The sequence below is a fragment of the Microcebus murinus genome, unplaced genomic scaffold (genome assembly GCF_040939455.1).
Source record: "Microcebus murinus isolate Inina unplaced genomic scaffold, M.murinus_Inina_mat1.0 scaf002_hap2_Mmur4.0, whole genome shotgun sequence".
NCBI lineage: Eukaryota > Metazoa > Chordata > Mammalia > Primates > Cheirogaleidae > Microcebus > Microcebus murinus.
Genome location: NW_027438948.1, coordinates 980,279 through 1,005,684, shown reverse-complemented (window position 1 = coordinate 1,005,684; position 25,406 = coordinate 980,279). Strand labels below are relative to the sequence as shown.

The 25,406-nt window shown below is 63.7% G+C and overlaps 7 non-coding genes across 7 annotated transcripts; all 7 read left to right on the top strand.

Annotated features, from left to right (window-relative positions):
* The first annotated feature begins 2,356 nt into the window (after positions 1–2,356).
* On the top strand, positions 2,357–2,475 carry LOC142866358 (5S ribosomal RNA). Its single transcript, XR_012916365.1, has one exon. It is a non-coding gene; the product is annotated as a 5S ribosomal RNA (ribosomal RNA).
* Positions 2,476–6,001: 3,526 nt separating this feature from the next.
* LOC142866357 (5S ribosomal RNA) lies at positions 6,002–6,120 on the top strand. Its single transcript, XR_012916364.1, has one exon. It is a non-coding gene; the product is annotated as a 5S ribosomal RNA (ribosomal RNA).
* Positions 6,121–9,642: 3,522 nt separating this feature from the next.
* LOC142866356 (5S ribosomal RNA) lies at positions 9,643–9,761 on the top strand. The gene has a single exon (XR_012916363.1). It is a non-coding gene; the product is annotated as a 5S ribosomal RNA (ribosomal RNA).
* A 3,505-nt stretch (positions 9,762–13,266) lies between these two features.
* Positions 13,267–13,385, top strand: LOC142866355 (5S ribosomal RNA). Its single transcript, XR_012916362.1, has one exon. It is a non-coding gene; the product is annotated as a 5S ribosomal RNA (ribosomal RNA).
* A 3,503-nt stretch (positions 13,386–16,888) lies between these two features.
* On the top strand, positions 16,889–17,007 carry LOC142866353 (5S ribosomal RNA). The gene has a single exon (XR_012916360.1). It is a non-coding gene; the product is annotated as a 5S ribosomal RNA (ribosomal RNA).
* Positions 17,008–20,530: 3,523 nt separating this feature from the next.
* LOC142866352 (5S ribosomal RNA) lies at positions 20,531–20,649 on the top strand. Its single transcript, XR_012916359.1, has one exon. It is a non-coding gene; the product is annotated as a 5S ribosomal RNA (ribosomal RNA).
* A 3,523-nt stretch (positions 20,650–24,172) lies between these two features.
* LOC142866351 (5S ribosomal RNA) lies at positions 24,173–24,291 on the top strand. Its single transcript, XR_012916358.1, has one exon. It is a non-coding gene; the product is annotated as a 5S ribosomal RNA (ribosomal RNA).
* Positions 24,292–25,406: the final 1,115 nt, after the last annotated feature.

Sequence of the window (25,406 nt, the reverse complement as noted above, 5' to 3'; positions counted from 1 at the left end):
TCCTCCCCGCCCGGGCCGTCACCGTCCTCGGCCCCTGCCTGACGGGGCTCCTCCGTCGCCTGGGCCTTCCAAGGGCTTGGTGTGGACGCTGGTTCCAGGACGCCCTCCCAGGAACCCGGTAGCAGGGCGGCCGCAGCGTCTCGCGCCACCCAACCGTCCGCCGGCCGCCGGCCGTCGCTAAGTGGCCTGCGGGGGACGTGCCCCCACTGTGGGGCGGGCGCCCAGCCTGGTGTCTTCTCTGAGGCCCCGTGGCTGCTTTCCCCCCCCCCGCAAGGGGAGAGCCGCGGAGGTGGGGACCGCCTCCTCGTGGGGACGTACACCCAGCTCTCCACGTCGGATTCCGGGGCTCTCTGTCCTGCCAGAAGGCCCAGCTGGCCTGCGGGTCCTTAGAGTGGCAAAAACATCCGAAAACTGAGATTGAGGGTCCGGTGGTTGTCTGCACTTTTGTGCTGGGCACCCCAGGGAGGCCCGGGGGCTGGCTGGACAACGCGGTCTGCTGGGCGGGGGGGGGGTTTGGAGGAGCAACTGATGCCCTTTGCACTTTGGGTAGCAAGTGTCTGAGGTGTCTCTGAGCCCTGCGCCATGTCGGGGGTGGGGGTGGGAGGTCGGGGGGGGGTGGAGGAGCAGGAGGAGGAGGAGGAGGAGGAGGTGGGAAGGGCCGTGGCCTGCAGTCGTGTTCCCGGGGTGGCTTCTTCCACAGGCTGCTTGGCCTGGGCTCCCTGCACCTGGGCCTTTGGAGGACTGGCCCTGTGCTTGCCAACGCTTCCCCTGCAGGGACCCAGAGCTGGGAGGTTGCATCTCTCAGCCCTGGGTCGGGCAGAGCCCCAGCGGGCCATGCCCACAACCTCTCTCAGCACGGGTCCCCCAGAAGGCTCCTTTGGGACCAGGATTCTCTTGCGGGTGACTCTTTAAGGTCTGGCCCCTGGATGGAGGGGCACCAGGAGTAGAGGAGCAGGAAGGGGAAGGGGGTGGCCGTGCGAGGGGACACTTTCAGGCCAAGTCCCAGCTTCAGCCTGATCCTCCTGGGAACCCCGGGGTGTACGTCACACCTCCTGGTTGTCCCGCTCTGAGACAAGGAGCCGGGCTTCGCATTCCCCCAGCAGCCAGTCGTGGGCTGAGGACACCTGGGGCGTTGGGAACTCCCTGGCTTCTCCTTGGCTTAACATCTGGAGCTGCTTGTGAATCGTGCCGCCACACACACCCGAGTGCAGGTGTCTTCTGCACAGACTGCGGGCCTCGCTCTTCTGAATGCCGCTAGCTCGCCACCCACCCACGGGTGAACCTGGTCAGGGTACTTTCTCTCGGGGGCAGACTCTGATCCTGGCGGGCTACCGGTGTCTCTGTTTGCTCGTTTCTTTCTTCCATTTCGGGAAAGGCTTCCTTACTGGGTGTGGAAATCTCCTATGCCTTTCCTCGCCTATTCTGTCAGCTTTAAAATTCTCTTTCAGTTGCCACCCTCACAGATGGATTAGGAAACTCTTTCCGGTGCACTCATTAGTGAAATGACCTCAATGAAGCTGGAATCCAATATCTAATCGCCGATTTTTAGCGAGTCCACACGCCAGGGTGGTCGGGGTCCAATGCAGCCCCGGCCAGGCCCAGGCCCCTTGGACTGGGCCACAGGAGGACACAGAGGAGGGTCCCGGCCCCCACGGTCGCGTTGCCGGCAGTTCTCCAAGGGCTTGGGCGTTTTCCAGAGGTAGGAGATGGAGGGGACTGATTTCTTCAGCGCCCCACTAACCACGCCACCCCACCCATGGGACACATCCCTAGAGAGACAGAGAGACGCCCCATACACTCGCTCCCCTCCCCCATGCGCTGTGCCCCAGCCCGGGCCCGGGGGAATAGGCGGCAGCCCACCCACAGGGTGGGGGGCGCAGCTGAAAGGGGTTGTCGGGGAGGGCGGCCCCTGCCTGGGGTCAAAGGGCGGGCGACCCGCGCGTGCGCAATCGGCGGCGGCGGCGGCGGCGGCGGCGGCGGCGGCGGCGGCGGGGGCGGCCACGAGCTGGGGGTGGGCCAGGCGAGGAGAGGAAGGGGGCTGGAAGGTCTCCACCTTGGCGAGTCCAGCCGTGGAGGCGCATCTTGTGTGAGTGTGAGTGAGTGAGTGTGAGTGTGAGTGTGTGTGTGTGTGTGTGTGTATAGAGAGACAGCCCCCCACCCCGGCCCGCCGCTCCCTGCCCGCCCCGCCCCACCCCGCCTGTCACCCCCGTCCCTCGGAGCCCGCCGGACCCGGCCGGTGAACTCAACAGGCCCGCCCGGTGCGGGTCAGCGCCGGCGCGGGGCCTGGGGCGGGAGGAGGCGGCGGGGAAGCGCAGAGAGGCTCGGCTTCTTGAGCGGGGCAGGGGCGCCCTCCGCCGTCTAGGGCCACACCACCCTGAACGCGCCCGATCTCGTCTGGTCTCAGAAGCTAAGCAGGGTCGGGCCTGGTTAGTACTTGGATGGGAGACCGCCTGGGAATACCGGGTGCCGTAGGCTTCTTTTTTTTTTTTTTTTTTTTTTTTGTTTTGCCTCTTGTTCTGTCCCCTCTCTGGGAGCGAGGCGGCGGCCCGGGGCGGGGGTCACCCCCACCCTCAGCGCCCGCCGCGGTGCCTGGCGCCCCAGCCCGCACCGTGGGGCCTCCTCTTGTCCCAAGCCGCGACACCGCCGTCACGCGGCAGCATGCGTGGCTTCTGGACTGTCAGGTCTCAGACCAAAGGTCTGCTCTGTGGGAACCGACACGCTGGAGGAAACCTTGAGAGTCTGAGAGGGGAGGGAGTTCCAGAAGAAGGCCAGGATGTCATTTTGAGGGAGTATGTGACCAGAACTCGTCCCGTTGCTTTTGGGGTTCTATGGGCTACACGTAGGAATCTTTGGTGGTGGCACCTGATGTTGGGGGATCCGGAGTCACACCCAGACCTGCCCCACAGGCCTCCTTTTACTTTTCTCTTCGGATTCATTATGTTTAAAAAGTGTCTCTTATCTCTATGATTGCATTTTCTTTTCTCTCTCTTTTCAAGCAGATGATGGGAGTCCAAGTATTAAGGTGACATGTGTTGCCCGTGCCCCCCTCCCCCCTGTGTTCTTATTCATTAACCTCTGATGTTGTTCCAGCGTATTGTGGGGGTACCAATGTTAAGGTCGGGTACGTTGCCCTCTCCCAGCCTCCCCCCTCGGGTCAGAGCCTCAAGTGCGCCCATCCCCCAGTCGGTGCGCACCCACCCCATTCCTAATGGAGGTGTATGCCCATCCCCTCCCCCCACCCGCCCGACACCCACCCGATGAAGGTGATTCCTCTGTGTCCACTTGGGTGTCCGTCGGTTCGTACCCATTTGCTGGTGAGCGCGAGCACGTGGTGCTCGTGTGTCCATTCTTGGGCTACCTGGCTTACTGGAACGGGTTCCAGCTCTGGCCAGGAGAACCACGAGAGGTGCCCTCTCACCGCTGCTCCTCCTAGCTGAATAGCACTCCGTGGTGTCCACGCGCCACATTTCATTTACGCACTGGTGGGTCGATGGGCACTCGGGTCGCTTCCAGGTCTTTGCGATTGTGACTTGTGCCCTGACTCTAACCCTAACCCTTACCCAGCCCCGTCTCCTCCTCGGCCCCTGCCTGAATGACTCCTTCCCGCCCGGCCTGTCACCTGTCACCGTCCTCTGCCCCTGCCTGACACGCTCCTCCCCGCCCGGGCCGTCACCGTCCTCGGCCCCTGCCTGACGGGGCTCCTCCGTCGCCTGGGCCTTCCAAGGGCTTGGTGTGGACGCTGGTTCCAGGACGCCCTCCCAGGAACCCGGTAGCAGGGCGGCCGCAGCGTCTCGCGCCACCCAACCGTCCGCCGGCCGGCGGCCGTCGCTAAGTGGCCTGCGGGGGACGTGCCCCCACTGTGGGGCGGGCGCCCAGCCTGGTGTCTTCTCTGAGGCCCCGTGGCTGCTTTTCCCCCCCCCTGCAAGGGGAGAGCCGCGGAGGTGGGGACCGCCTCCTCGTGGGGACGTACACCCAGCTCTCCACGTCGGATTCCGGGGCTCTCTGTCCTGCCAGAAGGCCCAGCTGGCCTGCGGGTCCTTAGAGTGGCAAAAACATCCGAAAACTGAGATTGAGGGTCCGGTGGTTGTCTGCACTTTTGTGCTGGGCACCCCAGGGAGGCCCGGGGGCTGGCTGGACAACGCGGTCTGCTGGGGGGGGGGGGGTTTGGAGGAGCAACTGATGCCCTTTGCACTTTGGGTAGCAAGTGTCTGAGGTGTCTCTGAGCCCTGCGCCATGTCGGGGGTGGGGGTGGGAGGTCGGGGGGGGGGTGGAGGAGCAGGAGGAGGAGGAGGAGGTGGGAAGGGCCGTGGCCTGCAGTCGTGTTCCCGGGGTGGCTTCTTCCACAGGCTGCTTGGCCTGGGCTCCCTGCACCTGGGCCTTTGGAGGACTGGCCCTGTGCTTGCCAACGCTTCCCCTGCAGGGACCCAGAGCTGGGAGGTTGCATCTCTCAGCCCTGGGTCGGGCAGAGCCCCAGCGGGCCATGCCCACAACCTCTCTCAGCACGGGTCCCCCAGAAGGCTCCTTTGGGACCAGGATTCTCTTGCGGGTGACTCTTTAAGGTCTGGCCCCTGGATGGAGGGGCACCAGGAGTAGAGGAGCAGGAAGGGGAAGGGGGTGGCCGTGCGAGGGGACACTTTCAGGCCAAGTCCCAGCTTCAGCCTGATCCTCCTGGGAACCCCGGGGTGTACGTCACACCTCCTGGTTGTCCCGCTCTGAGACAAGGAGCCGGGCTTCGCATTCCCCCAGCAGCCAGTCGTGGGCTGAGGACACCTGGGGCGTTGGGAACTCCCTGGCTTCTCCTTGGCTTAACATCTGGAGCTGCTTGTGAATCGTGCCGCCACACACACCCGAGTGCAGGTGTCTTCTGCACAGACTGCGGGCCTCGCTCTTCTGAATGCCGCTAGCTCGCCACCCACCCACGGGTGAACCTGGTCAGGGTACTTTCTCTCGGGGGCAGACTCTGATCCTGGCGGGCTACCGGTGTCTCTGTTTGCTCGTTTCTTTCTTCCATTTCGGGAAAGGCTTCCTTACTGGGTGTGGAAATCTCCTATGCCTTTCCTCGCCTATTCTGTCAGCTTTAAAATTCTCTTTCAGTTGCCACCCTCACAGATGGATTAGGAAACTCTTTCCGGTGCACTCATTAGTGAAATGACCTCAATGAAGCTGGAATCCAATATCTAATCGCCGATTTTTAGCGAGTCCACACGCCAGGGTGGTCGGGGTCCAATGCAGCCCCGGCCAGGCCCAGGCCCCTTGGACTGGGCCACAGGAGGACACAGAGGAGGGTCCCGGCCCCCACGGTCGCGTTGCCGGCAGTTCTCCAAGGGCTTGGGCGTTTTCCAGAGGTAGGAGATGGAGGGGACTGATTTCTTCAGCGCCCCACTAACCACGCCACCCCACCCATGGGACACATCCCTAGAGAGAGAGAGAGACGCCCCATACACTCGCTCCCCTCCCCCATGCGCTGTGCCCCAGCCCGGGCCCGGGGGAATAGGCGGCAGCCCACCCACAGGGTGGGGGGCGCAGCTGAAAGGGGTTGTCGGGGAGGGCGGCCCCTGCCTGGGGTCAAAGGGCGGGCGACCCGCGCGTGCGCAATCGGCGGCGGCGGCGGCGGCGGCGGCGGCGGCGGCGGCGGCGGCGGGGGCGGCCACGAGCTGGGGGTGGGCCAGGCGAGGAGAGGAAGGGGGCTGGAAGGTCTCCACCTTGGCGAGTCCAGCCGTGGAGGCGCATCTTGTGTGAGTGTGAGTGTGTGTGTGTGTGTGTGTGTGTGTGTGTGTGTGTGTATAGAGAGACAGCCCCCCACCCCGGCCCGCCGCTCCCTGCCCGCCCCGCCCCACCCCGCCTGTCACCCCCGTCCCTCGGAGCCCGCCGGACCCGGCCGGTGAACTCAACAGGCCCGCCCGGTGCGGGTCAGCGCCGGCGCGGGGCCTGGGGCGGGAGGAGGCGGCGGGGAAGCGCAGAGAGGCTTGGCTTCTTGAGCGGGGCAGGGGCGCCCTCCGCCGTCTAGGGCCACACCACCCTGAACGCGCCCGATCTCGTCTGGTCTCAGAAGCTAAGCAGGGTCGGGCCTGGTTAGTACTTGGATGGGAGACCGCCTGGGAATACCGGGTGCCGTAGGCTTCTTTTTTTTTTTTTTTTTTTTTTTTGTTTTGCCTCTTGTTCTGTCCCCTCTCTGGGAGCGAGGCGGCGGCCCGGGGCGGGGGTCACCCCCACCCTCAGCGCCCGCCGCGGTGCCTGGCGCCCCAGCCCGCACCGTGGGGCCTCCTCTTGTCCCAAGCCGCGACACCGCCGTCACGCGGCAGCATGCGTGGCTTCTGGACTGTCAGGTCTCAGACCAAAGGTCTGCTCTGTGGGAACCGACACGCTGGAGGAAACCTTGAGAGTCTGAGAGGGGAGGGAGTTCCAGAAGAAGGCCAGGATGTCATTTTGAGGGAGTATGTGACCAGAACTCGTCCCGTTGCTTTTGGGGTTCTATGGGCTACACGTAGGAATCTTTGGTGGTGGCACCTGATGTTGGGGGATCCGGAGTCACACCCAGACCTGCCCCACAGGCCTCCTTTTACTTTTCTCTTCGGATTCATTATGTTTAAAAAGTGTCTCTTATCTCTATGATTGCATTTTCTTTTCTCTCTCTTTTCAAGCAGATGATGGGAGTCCAAGTATTAAGGTGACATGTGTTGCCCGTGCCCCCCTCCCCCCTGTGTTCTTATTCATTTACCTCTGATGTTGTTCCAGCGTATTGTGGGGGTACCAATGTTAAGGTCGGGTACGTTGCCCTCTCCCAGCCTCCCCCCTCGGGTCAGAGCCTCAAGTGCGCCCATCCCCCAGTCGGTGCGCACCCACCCCATTCCTAATGGAGGTGTATGCCCATCCCCTCCCCCCACCCGCCCGACACCCACCCGATGAAGGTGATTCCTCTGTGTCCACTTGGGTGTCCGTCGGTTCGTACCCATTTGCTGGTGAGCGCGAGCACGTGGTGCTCGTGTGTCCATTCTTGGGCTACCTGGCTTACTGGAACGGGTTCCAGCTCTGGCCAGGAGAACCACGAGAGGTGCCCTCTCACCGCTGCTCCTCCTAGCTGAATAGCACTCCGTGGTGTCCACGCGCCACATTTCATTTACGCACTGGTGGGTCGATGGGCACTCGGGTCGCTTCCAGGTCTTTGCGATTGTGACTTGTGCCCTGACTCTAACCCTAACCCTTACCCAGCCCCGTCTCCTCCTCGGCCCCTGCCTGAATGACTCCTTCCCGCCCGGCCTGTCACCTGTCACCGTCCTCTGCCCCTGCCTGACACGCTCCTCCCCGCCCGGGCCGTCACCGTCCTCGGCCCCTGCCTGACGGGGCTCCTCCGTCGCCTGGGCCTTCCAAGGGCTTGGTGTGGACGCTGGTTCCAGGACGCCCTCCCAGGAACCCGGTAGCAGGGCGGCCGCAGCGTCTCGCGCCACCCAACCGTCCGCCGGCCGCCGGCCGTCGCTAAGTGGCCTGCGGGGGACGTGCCCCCACTGTGGGGCGGGCGCCCAGCCTGGTGTCTTCTCTGAGGCCCCGTGGCTGCTTTCCCCCCCCCCGCAAGGGGAGAGCCGCGGAGGTGGGGACCGCCTCCTCGTGGGGACGTACACCCAGCTCTCCACGTCGGATTCCGGGGCTCTCTGTCCTGCCAGAAGGCCCAGCTGGCCTGCGGGTCCTTAGAGTGGCAAAAACATCCGAAAACTGAGATTGAGGGTCCGGTGGTTGTCTGCACTTTTGTGCTGGGCACCCCAGGGAGGCCCGGGGGCTGGCTGGACAACGCGGTCTGCTGGGCGGGGGGGGGGTTTGGAGGAGCAACTGATGCCCTTTGCACTTTGGGTAGCAAGTGTCTGAGGTGTCTCTGAGCCCTGCGCCATGTCGGGGGTGGGGGTGGGAGGTCGGGGGGGGTGGAGGAGCAGGAGGAGGAGGAGGAGGAGGAGGTGGGAAGGGCCGTGGCCTGCAGTCGTGTTCCCGGGGTGGCTTCTTCCACAGGCTGCTTGGCCTGGGCTCCCTGCACCTGGGCCTTTGGAGGACTGGCCCTGTGCTTGCCAACGCTTCCCCTGCAGGGACCCAGAGCTGGGAGGTTGCATCTCTCAGCCCTGGGTCGGGCAGAGCCCCAGCGGGCCATGCCCACAACCTCTCTCAGCACGGGTCCCCCAGAAGGCTCCTTTGGGACCAGGATTCTCTTGCGGGTGACTCTTTAAGGTCTGGCCCCTGGATGGAGGGGCACCAGGAGTAGAGGAGCAGGAAGGGGAAGGGGGTGGCCGTGCGAGGGGACACTTTCAGGCCAAGTTCCAGCTTCAGCCTGATCCTCCTGGGAACCCCGGGGTGTACGTCACACCTCCTGGTTGTCCCGCTCTGAGACAAGGAGCCGGGCTTCGCATTCCCCCAGCAGCCAGTCGTGGGCTGAGGACACCTGGGGCGTTGGGAACTCCCTGGCTTCTCCTTGGCTTAACATCTGGAGCTGCTTGTGAATCGTGCCGCCACACACACCCGAGTGCAGGTGTCTTCTGCACAGACTGCGGGCCTCGCTCTTCTGAATGCCGCTAGCTCGCCACCCACCCACGGGTGAACCTGGTCAGGGTACTTTCTCTCGGGGGCAGACTCTGATCCTGGCGGGCTACCGGTGTCTCTGTTTGCTCGTTTCTTTCTTCCATTTCGGGAAAGGCTTCCTTACTGGGTGTGGAAATCTCCTATGCCTTTCCTCGCCTATTCTGTCAGCTTTAAAATTCTCTTTCAGTTGCCACCCTCACAGATGGATTAGGAAACTCTTTCCGGTGTACTCATTAGTGAAATGACCTCAATGAAGCTGGAATCCAATATCTAATCGCCGATTTTTAGCGAGTCCACACGCCAGGGTGGTCGGGGTCCAATGCAGCCCCGGCCAGGCCCAGGCCCCTTGGACTGGGCCACAGGAGGACACAGAGGAGGGTCCCGGCCCCCACGGTCGCGTTGCCGGCAGTTCTCCAAGGGCTTGGGCGTTTTCCAGAGGTAGGAGATGGAGGGGACTGATTTCTTCAGCGCCCCACTAACCACGCCACCCCACCCATGGGACACATCCCTAGAGAGACAGAGAGACGCCCCATACACTCGCTCCCCTCCCCCATGCGCTGTGCCCCAGCCCGGGCCCGGGGGAATAGGCGGCAGCCCACCCACAGGGTGGGGGGCGCAGCTGAAAGGGGTTGTCGGGGAGGGCGGCCCCTGCCTGGGGTCAAAGGGCGGGCGACCCGCGCGTGCGCAATCGGCGGCGGCGGCGGCGGCGGCGGCGGCGGCGGGGGCGGCCACGAGCTGGGGGTGGGCCAGGCGAGGAGAGGAAGGGGGCTGGAAGGTCTCCACCTTGGCGAGTCCAGCCGTGGAGGCGCATCTTGTGTGAGTGTGAGTGAGTGAGTGTGAGTGTGAGTGTGTGTGTGTGTGTGTGTGTATAGAGAGACAGCCCCCCACCCCGGCCCGCCGCTCCCTGCCCGCCCCGCCCCACCCTGCCTGTCACCCCCGTCCCTCGGAGCCCGCCGGACCCGGCCGGTGAACTCAACAGGCCCGCCCGGTGCGGGTCAGCGCCGGCGCGGGGCCTGGGGCGGGAGGAGGCGGCGGGGAAGCGCAGAGAGGCTCGGCTTCTTGAGCGGGGCAGGGGCGCCCTCCGCCGTCTAGGGCCACACCACCCTGAACGCGCCCGATCTCGTCTGGTCTCAGAAGCTAAGCAGGGTCGGGCCTGGTTAGTACTTGGATGGGAGACCGCCTGGGAATACCGGGTGCCGTAGGCTTCTTTTTTTTTTTTTTTTTTTTTTTTTTTTTGCCTCTTGTTCTGTCCCCTCTCTGGGAGCGAGGCGGCGGCCCGGGGCGGGGGTCACCCCCACCCTCAGCGCCCGCCGCGGTGCCTGGCGCCCCAGCCCGCACCGTGGGGCCTCCTCTTGTCCCAAGCCGCGACACCGCCGTCACGCGGCAGCATGCGTGGCTTCTGGACTGTCAGGTCTCAGACCAAAGGTCTGCTCTGTGGGAACCGACACGCTGGAGGAAACCTTGAGAGTCTGAGAGGGGAGGGAGTTCCAGAAGAAGGCCAGGATGTCATTTTGAGGGAGTATGTGACCAGAACTCGTCCCGTTGCTTTTGGGGTTCTATGGGCTACACGTAGGAATCTTTGGTGGTGGCACCTGATGTTGGGGGATCCGGAGTCACACCCAGACCTGCCCCACAGGCCTCCTTTTACTTTTCTCTTCGGATTCATTATGTTTAAAAAGTGTCTCTTATCTCTATGATTGCATTTTCTTTTCTCTCTCTTTTCAAGCAGATGATGGGAGTCCAAGTATTAAGGTGACATGTGTTGCCCGTGCCCCCCTCCCCCCTGTGTTCTTATTCATTTACCTCTGATGTTGTTCCAGCGTATTGTGGGGGTACCAATGTTAAGGTCGGGTACGTTGCCCTCTCCCAGCCTCCCCCCTCGGGTCAGAGCCTCAAGTGCGCCCATCCCCCAGTCGGTGCGCACCCACCCCATTCCTAATGGAGGTGTATGCCCATCCCCTCCCCCCACCCGCCCGACACCCACCCGATGAAGGTGATTCCTCTGTGTCCACTTGGGTGTCCGTCGGTTCGTACCCATTTGCTGGTGAGCGCGAGCACGTGGTGCTCGTGTGTCCATTCTTGGGCTACCTGGCTTACTGGAACGGGTTCCAGCTCTGGCCAGGAGAACCACGAGAGGTGCCCTCTCACCGCTGCTCCTCCTAGCTGAATAGCACTCCGTGGTGTCCACGCGCCACATTTCATTTACGCACTGGTGGGTCGATGGGCACTCGGGTCGCTTCCAGGTCTTTGCGATTGTGACTTGTGCCCTGACTCTAACCCTAACCCTTACCCAGCCCCGTCTCCTCCTCGGCCCCTGCCTGAATGACTCCTTCCCGCCCGGCCTGTCACCTGTCACCGTCCTCTGCCCCTGCCTGACACGCTCCTCCCCGCCCGGGCCGTCACCGTCCTCGGCCCCTGCCTGACGGGGCTCCTCCGTCGCCTGGGCCTTCCAAGGGCTTGGTGTGGACGCTGGTTCCAGGACGCCCTCCCAGGAACCCGGTAGCAGGGCGGCCGCAGCGTCTCGCGCCACCCAACCGTCCGCCGGCCGCCGGCCGTCGCTAAGTGGCCTGCGGGGGACGTGCCCCCACTGTGGGGCGGGCGCCCAGCCTGGTGTCTTCTCTGAGGCCCCGTGGCTGCTTTTCCCCCCCCCCGCAAGGGGAGAGCCGCGGAGGTGGGGACCGCCTCCTCGTGGGGACGTACACCCAGCTCTCCACGTCGGATTCCGGGGCTCTCTGTCCTGCCAGAAGGCCCAGCTGGCCTGCGGGTCCTTAGAGTGGCAAAAACATCCGAAAACTGAGATTGAGGGTCCGGTGGTTGTCTGCACTTTTGTGCTGGGCACCCCAGGGAGGCCCGGGGGCTGGCTGGACAACGCGGTCTGCTGGGCGGGGGGGGGGTTTGGAGGAGCAACTGATGCCCTTTGCACTTTGGGTAGCAAGTGTCTGAGGTGTCTCTGAGCCCTGCGCCATGTCGGGGGTGGGGGTGGGAGGTCGGGGGGGGTGGAGGAGCAGGAGGAGGAGGAGGAGGAGGAGGTGGGAAGGGCCGTGGCCTGCAGTCGTGTTCCCGGGGTGGCTTCTTCCACAGGCTGCTTGGCCTGGGCTCCCTGCACCTGGGCCTTTGGAGGACTGGCCCTGTGCTTGCCAACGCTTCCCCTGCAGGGACCCAGAGCTGGGAGGTTGCATCTCTCAGCCCTGGGTCGGGCAGAGCCCCAGCGGGCCATGCCCACAACCTCTCTCAGCACGGGTCCCCCAGAAGGCTCCTTTGGGACCAGGATTCTCTTGCGGGTGACTCTTTAAGGTCTGGCCCCTGGATGGAGGGGCACCAGGAGTAGAGGAGCAGGAAGGGGAAGGGGGTGGCCGTGCGAGGGGACACTTTCAGGCCAAGTCCCAGCTTCAGCCTGATCCTCCTGGGAACCCCGGGGTGTACGTCACACCTCCTGGTTGTCCCGCTCTGAGACAAGGAGCCGGGCTTCGCATTCCCCCAGCAGCCAGTCGTGGGCTGAGGACACCTGGGGCGTTGGGAACTCCCTGGCTTCTCCTTGGCTTAACATCTGGAGCTGCTTGTGAATCGTGCCGCCACACACACCCGAGTGCAGGTGTCTTCTGCACAGACTGCGGGCCTCGCTCTTCTGAATGCCGCTAGCTCGCCACCCACCCACGGGTGAACCTGGTCAGGGTACTTTCTCTCGGGAGCAGACTCTGATCCTGGCGGGCTACCGGTGTCTCTGTTTGCTCGTTTCTTTCTTCCATTTCGGGAAAGGCTTCCTTACTGGGTGTGGAAATCTCCTATGCCTTTCCTCGCCTATTCTGTCAGCTTTAAAATTCTCTTTCAGTTGCCACCCTCACAGATGGATTAGGAAACTCTTTCCGGTGCACTCATTAGTGAAATGACCTCAATGAAGCTGGAATCCAATATCTAATCGCCGATTTTTAGCGAGTCCACACGCTAGGGTGGTCGGGGTCCAATGCAGCCCCGGCCAGGCCCAGGCCCCTTGGACTGGGCCACAGGAGGACACAGAGGAGGGTCCCGGCCCCCACGGTCGCGTTGCCGGCAGTTCTCCAAGGGCTTGGGCGTTTTCCAGAGGTAGGAGATGGAGGGGACTGATTTCTTCAGCGCCCCACTAACCACGCCACCCCACCCATGGGACACATCCCTAGAGAGAGAGAGAGACGCCCCATACACTCGCTCCCCTCCCCCATGCGCTGTGCCCCAGCCCGGGCCCGGGGGAATAGGCGGCAGCCCACCCACAGGGTGGGGGGCGCAGCTGAAAGGGGTTGTCGGGGAGGGCGGCCCCTGCCTGGGGTCAAAGGGCGGGCGACCCGCGCGTGCGCAATCGGCGGCGGCGGCGGCGGCGGCGGCGGCGGCGGCGGCGGCGGCGGCGGGGGCGGCCACGAGCTGGGGGTGGGCCAGGCGAGGAGAGGAAGGGGGCTGGAAGGTCTCCACCTTGGCGAGTCCAGCCGTGGAGGCGCATCTTGTGTGAGTGTGAGTGTGTGTGTGTGTGTGTGTGTGTGTGTGTGTGTGTATAGAGAGACAGCCCCCCACCCCGGCCCGCCGCTCCCTGCCCGCCCCGCCCCACCCCGCCTGTCACCCCCGTCCCTCGGAGCCCTCCCGCCCGGTGCGGGTCAGCGCCGGCGCGGGGCCTGGGGCGGGAGGAGGCGGCGGGGAAGCGCAGAGAGGCTTGGCTTCTTGAGCGGGGCAGGGGCGCCCTCCGCCGTCTAGGGCCACACCACCCTGAACGCGCCCGATCTCGTCTGGTCTCAGAAGCTAAGCAGGGTCGGGCCTGGTTAGTACTTGGATGGGAGACCGCCTGGGAATACCGGGTGCCGTAGGCTTCTTTTTTTTTTTTTTTTTTTTTTTTGTTTTGCCTCTTGTTCTGTCCCCTCTCTGGGAGCGAGGCGGCGGCCCGGGGCGGGGGTCACCCCCACCCTCAGCGCCCGCCGCGGTGCCTGGCGCCCCAGCCCGCACCGTGGGGCCTCCTCTTGTCCCAAGCCGCGACACCGCCGTCACGCGGCAGCATGCGTGGCTTCTGGACTGTCAGGTCTCAGACCAAAGGTCTGCTCTGTGGGAACCGACACGCTGGAGGAAACCTTGAGAGTCTGAGAGGGGAGGGAGTTCCAGAAGAAGGCCAGGATGTCATTTTGAGGGAGTATGTGACCAGAACTCGTCCCGTTGCTTTTGGGGTTCTATGGGCTACACGTAGGAATCTTTGGTGGTGGCACCTGATGTTGGGGGATCCGGAGTCACACCCAGACCTGCCCCACAGGCCTCCTTTTACTTTTCTCTTCGGATTCATTATGTTTAAAAAGTGTCTCTTATCTCTATGATTGCATTTTCTTTTCTCTCTCTTTTCAAGCAGATGATGGGAGTCCAAGTATTAAGGTGACATGTGTTGCCCGTGCCCCCCTCCCCCCTGTGTTCTTATTCATTTACCTCTGATGTTGTTCCAGCGTATTGTGGGGGTACCAATGTTAAGGTCGGGTACGTTGCCCTCTCCCAGCCTCCCCCCTCGGGTCAGAGCCTCAAGTGCGCCCATCCCCCAGTCGGTGCGCACCCACCCCATTCCTAATGGAGGTGTATGCCCATCCCCTCCCCCCACCCGCCCGACACCCACCCGATGAAGGTGATTCCTCTGTGTCCACTTGGGTGTCCGTCGGTTCGTACCCATTTGCTGGTGAGCGCGAGCACGTGGTGCTCGTGTGTCCATTCTTGGGCTACCTGGCTTACTGGAACGGGTTCCAGCTCTGGCCAGGAGAACCACGAGAGGTGCCCTCTCACCGCTGCTCCTCCTAGCTGAATAGCACTCCGTGGTGTCCACGCGCCACATTTCATTTACGCACTGGTGGGTCGATGGGCACTCGGGTCGCTTCCAGGTCTTTGCGATTGTGACTTGTGCCCTGACTCTAACCCTAACCCTTACCCAGCCCCGTCTCCTCCTCGGCCCCTGCCTGAATGACTCCTTCCCGCCCGGCCTGTCACCTGTCACCGTCCTCTGCCCCTGCCTGACACGCTCCTCCCCGCCCGGGCCGTCACCGTCCTCGGCCCCTGCCTGACGGGGCTCCTCCGTCGCCTGGGCCTTCCAAGGGCTTGGTGTGGACGCTGGTTCCAGGACGCCCTCCCAGGAACCCGGTAGCAGGGCGGCCGCAGCGTCTCGCGCCACCCAACCGTCCGCCGGCCGCCGGCCGTCGCTAAGTGGCCTGCGGGGGACGTGCCCCCACTGTGGGGCGGGCGCCCAGCCTGGTGTCTTCTCTGAGGCCCCGTGGCTGCTTTCCCCCCCCCCGCAAGGGGAGAGCCGCGGAGGTGGGGACCGCCTCCTCGTGGGGACGTACACCCAGCTCTCCACGTCGGATTCCGGGGCTCTCTGTCCTGCCAGAAGGCCCAGCTGGCCTGCGGGTCCTTAGAGTGGCAAAAACATCCGAAAACTGAGATTGAGGGTCCGGTGGTTGTCTGCACTTTTGTGCTGGGCACCCCAGGGAGGCCCGGGGGCTGGCTGGACAACGCGGTCTGCTGGGCGGGGGGGGGGTTTGGAGGAGCAACTGATGCCCTTTGCACTTTGGGTAGCAAGTGTCTGAGGTGTCTCTGAGCCCTGCGCCATGTCGGGGGTGGGGGTGGGAGGTCGGGGGGGGGTGGAGGAGCAGGAGGAGGAGGAGGAGGAGGAGGTGGGAAGGGCCGTGGCCTGCAGTCGTGTTCCCGGGGTGGCTTCTTCCACAGGCTGCTTGGCCTGGGCTCCCTGCACCTGGGCCTTTGGAGGACTGGCCCTGTGCTTGCCAACGCTTCCCCTGCAGGGACCCAGAGCTGGGAGGTTGCATCTCTCAGCCCTGGGTCGGGCAGAGCCCCAGCGGGCCATGCCCACAACCTCTCTCAGCACGGGTCCCCCAGAAGGCTCCTTTGGGACCAGGATTCTCTTGCGGGTGACTCTTTAAGGTCTGGCCCCTGGATGGAGGGGCACCAGGAGTAGAGGAGCAGGAAGGGGAAGGGGGTGGCCGTGCGAGGGGACACTTTCAGGCCAAGTCCCAGCTTCAGCCTGATCCTCCTGGGAACCCCGGGGTGTACGTCACACCTCCTGGTTGTCCCGCTCTGAGACAAGGAGCCGGGCTTCGCATTCCCCCAGCAGCCAGTCGTGGGCTGAGGACACCTGGGGCGTTGGGAACTCCCTGGCTTCTCCTTGGCTTAACATCTGGAGCTGCTTGTGAATCGTGCCGCCACACACACCCGAGTGCAGGTGTCTTCTGCACAGACTGCGGGCCTCGCTCTTCTGAATGCCGCTAGCTCGCCACCCACCCACGGGTGAACCTGGTCAGGGTACTTTCTCTCGGGGGCAGACTCTGATCCTGGCGGGCTACCGGTGTCTCTGTTTGCTCGTTTCTTTCTTCCATTTCGGGAAAGGCTTCCTTACTGGGTGTGGAAATCTCCTATGCCTTTCCTCGCCTATTCTGTCAGCTTTAAAATTCTCTTTCAGTTGCCACCCTCACAGATGGATTAGGAAACTCTTTCCGGTGCACTCATTAGTGAAATGACCTCAATGAAGCTGGAATCCAATATCTAATCGCCGATTTTTAGCGAGTCCACACGCCAGGGTGGTCGGGGTCCAATGCAGCCCCGGCCAGGCCCAGGCCCCTTGGACTGGGCCACAGGAGGACACAGAGGAGGGTCCCGGCCCCCACGGTCGCGTTGCCGGCAGTTCTCCAAGGGCTTGGGCGTTTTCCAGAGGTAGGAGATGGAGGGGACTGATTTCTTCAGCGCCCCACTAACCACGCCACCCCACCCATGGGACACATCCCTAGAGAGAGAGAGAGACGCCCCATACACTCGCTCCCCTCCCCCATGCGCTGTGCCCCAGCCCGGGCCCGGGGGAATAGGCGGCAGCCCACCCACAGGGTGGGGGGCGCAGCTGAAAGGGGTTGTCGGGGAGGGCGGCCCCTGCCTGGGGTCAAAGGGCGGGCGACCCGCGCGTGCGCAATCGGCGGCGGCGGCGGCGGCGGCGGCGGCGGCGGCGGCGGCGGCGGCGGGGGCGGCCACGAGCTGGGGGTGGGCCAGGCGAGGAGAGGAAGGGGGCTGGAAGGTCTCCACCTTGGCGAGTCCAGCCGTGGAGGCGCATCTTGTGTGAGTGTGAGTGTGTGTGTGTGTGTGTGTGTGTGTGTGTGTGTATAGAGAGACAGCCCCCCACCCCGGCCCGCCGCTCCCTGCCCGCCCCGCCCCACCCCGCCTGTCACCCCCGTCCCTCGGAGCCCTCCCGCCCGGTGCGGGTCAGCGCCGGCGCGGGGCCTGGGGCGGGAGGAGGCGGCGGGGAAGCGCAGAGAGGCTTGGCTTCTTGAGCGGGGCAGGGGCGCCCTCCGCCGTCTAGGGCCACACCACCCTGAACGCGCCCGATCTCGTCTGGTCTCAGAAGCTAAGCAGGGTCGGGCCTGGTTAGTACTTGGATGGGAGACCGCCTGGGAATACCGGGTGCCGTAGGCTTCTTTTTTTTTTTTTTTTTTTTTTTTGTTTTGCCTCTTGTTCTGTCCCCTCTCTGGGAGCGAGGCGGCGGCCCGGGGCGGGGGTCACCCCCACCCTCAGCGCCCGCCGCGGTGCCTGGCGCCCCAGCCCGCACCGTGGGGCCTCCTCTTGTCCCAAGCCGCGACACCGCCGTCACGCGGCAGCATGCGTGGCTTCTGGACTGTCAGGTCTCAGACCAAAGGTCTGCTCTGTGGGAACCGACACGCTGGAGGAAACCTTGAGAGTCTGAGAGGGGAGGGAGTTCCAGAAGAAGGCCAGGATGTCATTTTGAGGGAGTATGTGACCAGAACTCGTCCCGTTGCTTTTGGGGTTCTATGGGCTACACGTAGGAATCTTTGGTGGTGGCACCTGATGTTGGGGGATCCGGAGTCACACCCAGACCTGCCCCACAGGCCTCCTTTTACTTTTCTCTTCGGATTCATTATGTTTAAAAAGTGTCTCTTATCTCTATGATTGCATTTTCTTTTCTCTCTCTTTTCAAGCAGATGATGGGAGTCCAAGTATTAAGGTGACATGTGTTGCCCGTGCCCCCCTCCCCCCTGTGTTCTTATTCATTTACCTCTGATGTTGTTCCAGCGTATTGTGGGGGTACCAATGTTAAGGTCGGGTACGTTGCCCTCTCCCAGCCTCCCCCCTCGGGTCAGAGCCTCAAGTGCGCCCATCCCCCAGTCGGTGCGCACCCACCCCATTCCTAATGGAGGTGTATGCCCATCCCCTCCCCCCACCCGCCCGACACCCACCCGATGAAGGTGATTCCTCTGTGTCCACTTGGGTGTCCGTCGGTTCGTACCCATTTGCTGGTGAGCGCGAGCACGTGGTGCTCGTGTGTCCATTCTTGGGCTACCTGGCTTACTGGAACGGGTTCCAGCTCTGGCCAGGAGAACCACGAGAGGTGCCCTCTCACCGCTGCTCCTCCTAGCTGAATAGCACTCCGTGGTGTCCACGCGCCACATTTCATTTACGCACTGGTGGGTCGATGGGCACTCGGGTCGCTTCCAGGTCTTTGCGATTGTGACTTGTGCCCTGACTCTAACCCTAACCCTTACCCAGCCCCGTCTCCTCCTCGGCCCCTGCCTGAATGACTCCTTCCCGCCCGGCCTGTCACCTGTCACCGTCCTCTGCCCCTGCCTGACACGCTCCTCCCCGCCCGGGCCGTCACCGTCCTCGGCCCCTGCCTGACGGGGCTCCTCCGTCGCCTGGGCCTTCCAAGGGCTTGGTGTGGACGCTGGTTCCAGGACGCCCTCCCAGGAACCCGGTAGCAGGGCGGCCGCAGCGTCTCGCGCCACCCAACCGTCCGCCGGCCGCCGGCCGTCGCTAAGTGGCCTGCGGGGGACGTGCCCCCACTGTGGGGCGGGCGCCCAGCCTGGTGTCTTCTCTGAGGCCCCGTGGCTGCTTTCCCCCCCCCCGCAAGGGGAGAGCCGCGGAGGTGGGGACCGCCTCCTCGTGGGGACGTACACCCAGCTCTCCACGTCGGATTCCGGGGCTCTCTGTCCTGCCAGAAGGCCCAGCTGGCCTGCGGGTCCTTAGAGTGGCAAAAACATCCGAAAACTGAGATTGAGGGTCCGGTGGTTGTCTGCACTTTTGTGCTGGGCACCCCAGGGAGGCCCGGGGGCTGGCTGGACAACGCGGTCTGCTGGGCGGGGGGGGGGTTTGGAGGAGCAACTGATGCCCTTTGCACTTTGGGTAGCAAGTGTCTGAGGTGTCTCTGAGCCCTGCGCCATGTCGGGGGTGGGGGTGGGAGGTCGGGGGGGGGTGGAGGAGCAGGAGGAGGAGGAGGAGGAGGAGGTGGGAAGGGCCGTGGCCTGCAGTCGTGTTCCCGGGGTGGCTTCTTCCACAGGCTGCTTGGCCTGGGCTCCCTGCACCTGGGCCTTTGGAGGACTGGCCCTGTGCTTGCCAACGCTTCCCCTGCAGGGACCCAGAGCTGGGAGGTTGCATCTCTCAGCCCTGGGTCGGGCAGAGCCCCAGCGGGCCATGCCCACAACCTCTCTCAGCACGGGTCCCCCAGAAGGCTCCTTTGGGACCAGGATTCTCTTGCGGGTGACTCTTTAAGGTCTGGCCCCTGGATGGAGGGGCACCAGGAGTAGAGGAGCAGGAAGGGGAAGGGGGTGGCCGTGCGAGGGGACACTTTCAGGCCAAGTCCCAGCTTCAGCCTGATCCTCCTGGGAACCCCGGGGTGTACGTCACACCTCCTGGTTGTCCCGCTCTGAGACAAGGAGCCGGGCTTCGCATTCCCCCAGCAGCCAGTCGTGGGCTGAGGACACCTGGGGCGTTGGGAACTCCCTGGCTTCTCCTTGGCTTAACATCTGGAGCTGCTTGTGAATCGTGCCGCCACACACACCCGAGTGCAGGTGTCTTCTGCACAGACTGCGGGCCTCGCTCTTCTGAATGCCGCTAGCTCGCCACCCACCCACGGGTGAACCTGGTCAGGGTACTTTCTCTCGGGGGCAGACTCTGATCCTGGCGGGCTACCGGTGTCTCTGTTTGCTCGTTTCTTTCTTCCATTTCGGGAAAGGCTTCCTTACTGGGTGTGGAAATCTCCTATGCCTTTCCTCGCCTATTCTGTCAGCTTTAAAATTCTCTTTCAGTTGCCACCCTCACAGATGGATTAGGAAACTCTTTCCGGTGCACTCATTAGTGAAATGACCTCAATGAAGCTGGAATCCAATATCTAATCGCCGATTTTTAGCGAGTCCACACGCCAGGGTGGTCGGGGTCCAATGCAGCCCCGGCCAGGCCCAGGCCCCTTGGACTGGGCCACAGGAGGACACAGAGGAGGGTCCCGGCCCCCACGGTCGCGTTGCCGGCAGTTCTCCAAGGGCTTGGGCGTTTTCCAGAGGTAGGAGATGGAGGGGACTGATTTCTTCAGCGCCCCACTAACCACGCCACCCCACCCATGGGACACATCCCTAGAGAGAGAGAGAGACGCCCCATACACTCGCTCCCCTCCCCCATGCGCTGTGCCCCAGCCCGGGCCCGGGGGAATAGGCGGCAGCCCACCCACAGGGTGGGGGGCGCAGCTGAAAGGGGTTGTCGGGGAGGGCGGCCCCTGCCTGGGGTCAAAGGGCGGGCGACCCGCGCGTGCGCAATCGGCGGCGGCGGCGGCGGCGGCGGCGGCGGCGGGGGCGGCCACGAGCTGGGGGTGGGCCAGGCGAGGAGAGGAAGGGGGCTGGAAGGTCTCCACCTTGGCGAGTCCAGCCGTGGAGGCGCATCTTGTGTGAGTGTGAGTGAGTGAGTGTGAGTGTGAGTGTGTGTGTGTGTGTGTGTGTATAGAGAGACAGCCCCCCACCCCGGCCCGCCGCTCCCTGCCCGCCCCGCCCCACCCCGCCTGTCACCCCCGTCCCTCGGAGCCCGCCGGACCCGGCCGGTGAACTCAACAGGCCCGCCCGGTGCGGGTCAGCGCCGGCGCGGGGCCTGGGGCGGGAGGAGGCGGCGGGGAAGCGCAGAGAGGCTCGGCTTCTTGAGCGGGGCAGGGGCGCCCTCCGCCGTCTAGGGCCACACCACCCTGAACGCGCCCGATCTCGTCTGGTCTCAGAAGCTAAGCAGGGTCGGGCCTGGTTAGTACTTGGATGGGAGACCGCCTGGGAATACCGGGTGCCGTAGGCTTCTTTTTTTTTTTTTTTTTTTTTTTTGTTTTGCCTCTTGTTCTGTCCCCTCTCTGGGAGCGAGGCGGCGGCCCGGGGCGGGGGTCACCCCCACCCTCAGCGCCCGCCGCGGTGCCTGGCGCCCCAGCCCGCACCGTGGGGCCTCCTCTTGTCCCAAGCCGCGACACCGCCGTCACGCGGCAGCATGCGTGGCTTCTGGACTGTCAGGTCTCAGACCAAAGGTCTGCTCTGTGGGAACCGACACGCTGGAGGAAACCTTGAGAGTCTGAGAGGGGAGGGAGTTCCAGAAGAAGGCCAGGATGTCATTTTGAGGGAGTATGTGACCAGAACTCGTCCCGTTGCTTTTGGGGTTCTATGGGCTACACGTAGGAATCTTTGGTGGTGGCACCTGATGTTGGGGGATCCGGAGTCACACCCAGACCTGCCCCACAGGCCTCCTTTTACTTTTCTCTTCGGATTCATTATGTTTAAAAAGTGTCTCTTATCTCTATGATTGCATTTTCTTTTCTCTCTCTTTTCAAGCAGATGATGGGAGTCCAAGTATTAAGGTGACATGTGTTGCCCGTGCCCCCCTCCCCCCTGTGTTCTTATTCATTAACCTCTGATGTTGTTCCAGCGTATTGTGGGGGTACCAATGTTAAGGTCGGGTACGTTGCCCTCTCCCAGCCTCCCCCCTCGGGTCAGAGCCTCAAGTGCGCCCATCCCCCAGTCGGTGCGCACCCACCCCATTCCTAATGGAGGTGTATGCCCATCCCCTCCCCCCACCCGCCCGACACCCACCCGATGAAGGTGATTCCTCTGTGTCCACTTGGGTGTCCGTCGGTTCGTACCCATTTGCTGGTGAGCGCGAGCACGTGGTGCTCGTGTGTCCATTCTTGGGCTACCTGGCTTACTGGAACGGGTTCCAGCTCTGGCCAGGAGAACCACGAGAGGTGCCCTCTCACCGCTGCTCCTCCTAGCTGAATAGCACTCCGTGGTGTCCACGCGCCACATTTCATTTACGCACTGGTGGGTCGATGGGCACTCGGGTCGCTTCCAGGTCTTTGCGATTGTGACTTGTGCCCTGACTCTAACCCTAACCCTTACCCAGCCCCGTCTCCTCCTCGGCCCCTGCCTGAATGACTCCTTCCCGCCCGGCCTGTCACCTGTCACCGTCCTCTGCCCCTGCCTGACACGCTCCTCCCCGCCCGGGCCGTCACCGTCCTCGGCCCCTGCCTGACGGGGCTCCTCCGTCGCCTGGGCCTTCCAAGGGCTTGGTGTGGACGCTGGTTCCAGGACGCCCTCCCAGGAACCCGGTAGCAGGGCGGCCGCAGCGTCTCGCGCCACCCAACCGTCCGCCGGCCGGCGGCCGTCGCTAAGTGGCCTGCGGGGGACGTGCCCCCACTGTGGGGCGGGCGCCCAGCCTGGTGTCTTCTCTGAGGCCCCGTGGCTGCTTTTCCCCCCCCCTGCAAGGGGAGAGCCGCGGAGGTGGGGACCGCCTCCTCGTGGGGACGTACACCCAGCTCTCCACGTCGGATTCCGGGGCTCTCTGTCCTGCCAGAAGGCCCAGCTGGCCTGCGGGTCCTTAGAGTGGCAAAAACATCCGAAAACTGAGATTGAGGGTCCGGTGGTTGTCTGCACTTTTGTGCTGGGCACCCCAGGGAGGCCCGGGGGCTGGCTGGACAACGCGGTCTGCTGGGGGGGGGGGTTTGGAGGAGCAACTGATGCCCTTTGCACTTTGGGTAGCAAGTGTCTGAGGTGTCTCTGAGCCCTGCGCCATGTCGGGGGTGGGGGTGGGAGGTCGGGGGGGGGGGTGGAGGAGCAGGAGGAGGAGGAGGAGGAGGAGGTGGGAAGGGCCGTGGCCTGCAGTCGTGTTCCCGGGGTGGCTTCTTCCACAGGCTGCTTGGCCTGGGCTCCCTGCACCTGGGCCTTTGGAGGACTGGCCCTGTGCTTGCCAACGCTTCCCCTGCAGGGACCCAGAGCTGGGAGGTTGCATCTCTCAGCCCTGGGTCGGGCAGAGCCCCAGCGGGCCATGCCCACAACCTCTCTCAGCACGGGTCCCCCAGAAGGCTCCTTTGGGACCAGGATTCTCTTGCGGGTGACTCTTTAAGGTCTGGCCCCTGGATGGAGGGGCACCAGGAGTAGAGGAGCAGGAAGGGGAAGGGGGTGGCCGTGCGAGGGGACACTTTCAGGCCAAGTCCCAGCTTCAGCCTGATCCTCCTGGGAACCCCGGGGTGTACGTCACACCTCCTGGTTGTCCCGCTCTGAGACAAGGAGCCGGGCTTCGCATTCCCCCAGCAGCCAGTCGTGGGCTGAGGACACCTGGGGCGTTGGGAACTCCCTGGCTTCTCCTTGGCTTAACATCTGGAGCTGCTTGTGAATCGTGCCGCCACACACACCCGAGTGCAGGTGTCTTCTGCACAGACTGCGGGCCTCGCTCTTCTGAATGCCGCTAGCTCGCCACCCACCCACGGGTGAACCTGGTCAGGGTACTTTCTCTCGGGGGCAGACTCTGATCCTGGCGGGCTACCGGTGTCTCTGTTTGCTCGTTTCTTTCTTCCATTTCGGGAAAGGCTTCCTTACTGGGTGTGGAAATCTCCTATGCCTTTCCTCGCCTATTCTGTCAGCTTTAAAATTCTCTTTCAGTTGCCACCCTCACAGATGGATTAGGAAACTCTTTCCGGTGCACTCATTAGTGAAATGACCTCAATGAAGCTGGAATCCAATATCTAATCGCCGATTTTTAGCGAGTCCACACGCCAGGGTGGTCGGGGTCCAATGCAGCCCCGGCCAGGCCCAGGCCCCTTGGACTGGGCCACAGGAGGACACAGAGGAGGGTCCCGGCCCCCACGGTCGCGTTGCCGGCAGTTCTCCAAGGGCTTGGGCGTTTTCCAGAGGTAGGAGATGGAGGGGACTGATTTCTTCAGCGCCCCACTAACCACGCCACCCCACCCATGGGACACATCCCTAGAGAGAGAGAGAGACGCCCCATACACTCGCTCCCCTCCCCCATGCGCTGTGCCCCAGCCCGGGCCCGGGGGAATAGGCGGCAGCCCACCCACAGGGTGGGGGGCGCAGCTGAAAGGGGTTGTCGGGGAGGGCGGCCCCTGCCTGGGGTCAAAGGGCGGGCGACCCGCGCGTGCGCAATCGGCGGCGGCGGCGGCGGCGGCGGCGGCGGCGGCGGCGGGGGCGGCCACGAGCTGGGGGTGGGCCAGGCGAGGAGAGGAAGGGGGCTGGAAGGTCTCCACCTTGGCGAGTCCAGCCGTGGAGGCGCATCTTGTGTGAGTGTGAGTGTGTGTGTGTGTGTGTGTGTGTGTGTGTGTGTGTATAGAGAGACAGCCCCCCACCCCGGCCCGCCGCTCCCTGCCCGCCCCGCCCCACCCCGCCTGTCACCCCCGTCCCTCGGAGCCCGCCGGACCCGGCCGGTGAACTCAACAGGCCCGCCCGGTGCGGGTCAGCGCCGGCGCGGGGCCTGGGGCGGGAGGAGGCGGCGGGGAAGCGCAGAGAGGCTTGGCTTCTTGAGCGGGGCAGGGGCGCCCTCCGCCGTCTAGGGCCACACCACCCTGAACGCGCCCGATCTCGTCTGGTCTCAGAAGCTAAGCAGGGTCGGGCCTGGTTAGTACTTGGATGGGAGACCGCCTGGGAATACCGGGTGCCGTAGGCTTCTTTTTTTTTTTTTTTTTTTTTTTTTGTTTTGCCTCTTGTTCTGTCCCCTCTCTGGGAGCGAGGCGGCGGCCCGGGGCGGGGGTCACCCCCACCCTCAGCGCCCGCCGCGGTGCCTGGCGCCCCAGCCCGCACCGTGGGGCCTCCTCTTGTCCCAAGCCGCGACACCGCCGTCACGCGGCAGCATGCGTGGCTTCTGGACTGTCAGGTCTCAGACCAAAGGTCTGCTCTGTGGGAACCGACACGCTGGAGGAAACCTTGAGAGTCTGAGAGGGGAGGGAGTTCCAGAAGAAGGCCAGGATGTCATTTTGAGGGAGTATGTGACCAGAACTCGTCCCGTTGCTTTTGGGGTTCTATGGGCTACACGTAGGAATCTTTGGTGGTGGCACCTGATGTTGGGGGATCCGGAGTCACACCCAGACCTGCCCCACAGGCCTCCTTTTACTTTTCTCTTCGGATTCATTATGTTTAAAAAGTGTCTCTTATCTCTATGATTGCATTTTCTTTTCTCTCTCTTTTCAAGCAGATGATGGGAGTCCAAGTATTAAGGTGACATGTGTTGCCCGTGCCCCCCTCCCCCCTGTGTTCTTATTCATTTACCTCTGATGTTGTTCCAGCGTATTGTGGGGGTACCAATGTTAAGGTCGGGTACGTTGCCCTCTCCCAGCCTCCCCCCTCGGGTCAGAGCCTCAAGTGCGCCCATCCCCCAGTCGGTGCGCACCCACCCCATTCCTAATGGAGGTGTATGCCCATCCCCTCCCCCCACCCGCCCGACACCCACCCGATGAAGGTGATTCCTCTGTGTCCACTTGGGTGTCCGTCGGTTCGTACCCATTTGCTGGTGAGCGCGAGCACGTGGTGCTCGTGTGTCCATTCTTGGGCTACCTGGCTTACTGGAACGGGTTCCAGCTCTGGCCAGGAGAACCACGAGAGGTGCCCTCTCACCGCTGCTCCTCCTAGCTGAATAGCACTCCGTGGTGTCCACGCGCCACATTTCATTTACGCACTGGTGGGTCGATGGGCACTCGGGTCGCTTCCAGGTCTTTGCGATTGTGACTTGTGCCCTGACTCTAACCCTAACCCTTACCCAGCCCCGTCTCCTCCTCGGCCCCTGCC